The 4955-nt window shown below is 40.2% G+C and overlaps 1 long non-coding RNA gene across 1 annotated transcript; it reads left to right on the top strand.

Moving 5' to 3' along the window:
* The first annotated feature begins 202 nt into the window (after positions 1-202).
* Positions 203-4442, top strand: LOC147153862 (uncharacterized). The gene is made up of 3 exons (XR_015088953.1): positions 203-436; positions 3696-3792; positions 3892-4442. It is a non-coding gene; the product is annotated as an uncharacterized LOC147153862 (long non-coding RNA).
* The last annotated feature ends 513 nt before the right edge of the window (positions 4443-4955 follow it).

The following is a 4955-nucleotide window of genomic DNA, read 5'->3' as shown; positions in this document are numbered from 1 at the left end:
TTTTGACTTTCATGTTTTTCCTTGAGTTCCTTTGTCTTGTCTGCCTTGTTAAATCCACCTGTGCTTGTCATCCTAGTCCCCAGTGTTAACCAATCAGCTCCCTCCACACCTTTGATTGTTGTCCAGGTGTTCCTCGTTGTCTCGTCAATTTGTCTGTATTTAGTTCCCTGCTTTCTTTCGGTCCTAGTCGATTCGCTGTCATTTCTCAGTTGTCGTGTCAATGTTGCTGTCGGTGCATAAGTCAAGCCCAAGTCCTAGTGTTTGTTCACTTTCTTTTGATCCTTGTTGTTGCGGTATTATCCCAGTGCTTTGTTTGCCATTTTGTTTTCCTTTAATACTTTATATCACACTTAATTTTCTCCACCTGCCTCCTTGCGTTTGGGTCCTCCTCCACGCATCTCCTGGCAAGCAGGCTCCCACATAACAGTTCAAAAGTGTAAGCTATGTGAAATGTCAAATGTATATGAAAGTAAAGCTGTTCGAGCAGCGAGTCGATACATTACATAGTGCACTCTGTCGTCCATTTTAACCCATTAAATCCTGAAGCCCCTCGTGAGACATCTCTCTAAAACCTACGGTCGTCTTTGGAGTCACCCTAGAAAACCTGACATTTTCGACACCTCGAAAATAATTCATATCTCAGCCCCCGTAGCAGATAGAAACACAATTCCAAAAGAATTTGAGAGCTTAGACGTGCTTTTCATACAGTTCCGAGTTTATTCATCTTTACTGTTTCAATTGAAGATGCACGTGAGGCACTATTTTTAATTTTATAAAAAGGGGTCATTACCATGCTGCATTCTCTTACAAAGACATTGAAATCGTCATTGTCTACGAACATGTATCTTAACCATACATCACGTTTGGATGGTTTCATGGCTTTAAAGTCCACGAGGGTGTCCTCTATATCACTGCCGTGACTTATAGCAGAGCTCTCGCAATCGACGGCGTCCGCCATTACTCCTCGAAAAAATTCCGGATATGCTCATGACACCGTCAAATGTGTCAAATATATATATATATATATATATATATATTCTATAACACCAAAGTGTGCAATAACTGACCCAGATTCAAGCGTTGGCCACAAGGCAATGCGAGATTCTAGGTAAGCCATTTGAAACTAAAAAGAACAACTTTGCAGCAGTTACAACAATGCGTCAGAAATGCGTCTGCCGATTATATTGGTACGTTTTCAGATAACAGAATGTCAGGCTTAGTAAAACACTTTGGGCACCGCATGGTATAGATAACATGCTATACGATATAAGTCGTCTCCATTTACTATTTAGGGTAAATTGTAGGCAAAGTTGGACCCCCTCTATAATGAGATGGCTCATCTCAAGGGTTATATCCAAATAAATAAATACAAATCAGAATGCCGTGTTTAGAATAGTGATGCCACATAGAACATATTATTGTAAAGAAGGTGTGATGCTATTAGAAATGCATATTGGTATATATAAATCCATCCATCCATTATCTATACCGTTTATCCTCACAAGGGTTGCGGGCGTGCTGGAGTCTATCCCAGCTGTCTTCGGGCCGTAGGCGGGGGACACCCGGAATTGGTTGCCAGCCAATCGCAGGGCACACAGAGACAAACATCCGCACTCACAATCACACCCAGGGGCAATTTAGAGTGATCAATTAACCTACCATGCATGTTTTGGGAATGTGGGAGGAAACCGGAGTACCCGGAGAAAACCCACACGGGCACGGGGAGAACATGCAAACTCCACACAGGGAGGCCGGAGCCGGGCTAGCTGTGTGTGTGGGTGTATATATCAATTGATATTTTACTATTCAGAGCGGACATGTCGAGCTTGTCAACATCCAACGACACAGAAAAGGATGAAAATTATGAAACATAAAAGTGTAAATATTTATTCTGAAATTATCCAGTTTTTAGCCTCCATTAAAGACAAATGACAAAATGCTGGTTGTAAAGTCACTGAAAACATCTGAGGGTTTCTCAAATGGATAGTTATCCCATAATGAATGACATTGTGGAGGAACATTTCTAGATACTACTAGAAGATACATGATGAAAATGACTTGTATTATTAACATTTTTTTTTATGGACGATAAAACCATTTGGCAAATCTAATTTAGTATCATTTAACCATACATTACACGCACTGTAGTAAACATTTTATCGATACCTATTCATTGTCCAAAAGTAAAAGAGAAACCATTTTAATGGAGTTGTTTGGCTGGTGTTTGGGAAATGGAACAGCACGTTGTGTGTGTGTATTTGTGTGTTCATTAGGCTGAAAACGGTGCTCCATCACTCAACAAACAGCTCCAGACCTGTCATTCAAGCACCCTTCCCTTAACCCCCCAAACAGGCATCATAAAACCTTTATTACCCAAACAGACGATTTTAAAGTAACGTTCGTTATGAAGCGTTGAAACAAAACATCCAGTCTTGAGTTTAATTGCAAGTCGCAATATGAAGAAGGTTTGCACCATGTACACGGTGGTACCGTGAGATGGGAACAGTGATGGAAGTAAGTAGCAGCGTTATCGTTACCTGCTAATGGTAGGCAAGTTCAGGGCACCAAACATGTTTTTCAATAATGATGATGTACTGAGCTAGAGTCAAATTTCATTGAAGGCCAATGAGAGGGCACACACAAACGACAAATTATAGCTGTTAGTTTTTCATAGAATTTATACACAAATGCACATTATGCCCTCGAGAAAAGTACGTCACCACATTGGTGTCCAGCAAGTCTAATGAAACATCTTTTCAACATTACATGCTACCACGAAATTAGTGGCCATCAAAACAACTGAAGCTAGATTATTCGGCCCAAATATGTTATTCATTCAAAGTATTAATTGCCAAAAATGCTGGTCAGGCTACGGACAAACGTTTGCAATATTTTTCGTTTTGCCCTAACTACTATATTGCCGAACTTGAACACAGTGTACATTGATTTTAAGTATTTTTTTCCTAATTTAAAATTGCTTTTTTTTTTTTTTAATCTTTTTTATCCTAAGTATGAGTAGAGGGAGATTTTCAGTGGTCAGTGCTATGGTGGCTTTTTTTTTTTTTTACTGCGAATGTGATAAATTAACATCTAGAATCTTGAATCTTAATTCAGTTACTTTTTGGGGAGAAGCAACTGTAACCAGTTATTTTAAATAGTATTTTAATGACACTGTTTATGGGTGCCCCGTATTTCAAGTTATGAGATTTTTTTTTTTTCTCTTTTTCTCGCTTTGTATTGGGAATTTTGACAATGTTAGCTTATTGTGTAGCCAATCAAATGCAGCTCGTCTCTTTGATGGGTGGACAACTGTGAAACTTGAATTTGGCTTGATGCTCTTTTCCTCATAATACTCACGCGAGGGAACAAAATACACAGTAACAGTCATGTTGCCACACAATCTGCAGACATGTTCCAGGTCCTCGTATGTGGACACGGTGGCCATTACAACTTGTGGGTCACTGCCAAATGTTATTTCATCTCGCCGCCGCCGCCGCTGCTGCTGCTGCTGCTGCTGCTGCATCGCCAAATGAAAAAAATGATGCAAGTTGATGAATGTTGGCTGGCTCGCAGCAGGGCAGCAAGCAGCATTTTCATTTGCCGGATGCGGGAGGCAACAAATTGGGTTTCCCTCTTCAAGTGTAAAGGCCCCTGCCTCATACGTTGAAATCTAATAAAGATCTTCTTTCTTTCAGACAATACCGGTTGATATTATTTGGTCTTCCCTTCACAATAATGGCATTCCCAGAGATTGGTTTTAATCTTTACTTCAACCGAGCCACGCAATCAATGGTGTGGTATTAGTATATTCAATTGAACTATTAATTGACAGTAAAGTGAAAAGATCTGAACTTGAAGGGCTTTTTTTTTTTTTTTTGTCATGTTTTGTAGCTCTCTGTCCTCCGGCAGTCTGTTGGAACCCGAAGGGAGACAGTTTACCCTGGTCCATCACAGTGGGCGTCCTCCTCCCTTTGATGGGACTTACACTTGAGTAATCATTGACATATCCATACTTGTGTAAGAAGACGCTTTTCTGTCTTAAGATATTTTGCTTTGTTTGGGAACCCCATGAGTCTTTATCCAACACATTCCGGAAAATACTGTTTTCTGCGTGAGCATGCAATCATCCGTCAAGCACCACAGGAGGTGACTTTTTGTTCATTGAGACAAACTACGATTCTGCCCGCTATAGACTTCCTCTAAAAGGATTAATTCCTGCAGCGAGAGTAAATGACTGATCTCGGGCGCTGCACACCATTTGTTGTACTGTGCAATTTTTTTTTATTCCAAAAGAAGCAGCAATGTTAGTCTTCACAGCTTTCACGAGTGATTAAGGAGAAGAAAGCAGTGGCGCTGCAGCAAATAGCACGGAAACACCAGCATAAAGAAAAAAATAATAATAACGGGCCAGAGAGGCAAAAAAAAACACAATCAACTATGACCTGACAAAGATTGAACAAAAAGCTGGAAACAACATAGACGGAGACTAATGAGACAACAATGCCCAGCTGGACACAACACAAGAAAGAAGTTGCTGATTGATGGAAACATGAGGGCATCCCAAGAACATAAATGAGCTTCCGTTATGTTTCACAGTGGGGGGTTTCTTCATGGTATGCTTCATTTTGTGTCTGTAAACGTCTTCCCAAAAAGATCCAGTTTTGTCTCATCAGAAAAAGACACTTTAGCAAGTAGGAAAAACCTAGGCATTTCAGTCATTTTTCGGCTTTCTGCATCCGAACGAAAGAGTGTCTTGAATCTGTGCGGGGTGCAATGAAATGTCAATAAAAAGTGTGAATGCGGTCATATGTTGTATGTTCCATAATGAACATTTGGCTGCTTTTTTTAGTAATCTCATGATGGGCAGGCTATCAAGTGGATGCGAGCTGTGATAGCCACGTAGTAGTGTTGACCATGAGATCAATTCTCGAAAATGGAGATAGAATCTAAATCAC

This window comes from Filicampus tigris, chromosome 1 (assembly GCF_054856515.1).
Source record: "Filicampus tigris isolate MCC_2025a chromosome 1, RoL_Ftig_1.0, whole genome shotgun sequence".
Classification (NCBI taxonomy): domain Eukaryota; kingdom Metazoa; phylum Chordata; class Actinopteri; order Syngnathiformes; family Syngnathidae; genus Filicampus; species Filicampus tigris.
The sequence above is the reverse complement of the archived record's forward strand: the minus strand, read 5'-3'. Positions and strand labels throughout refer to the sequence as shown.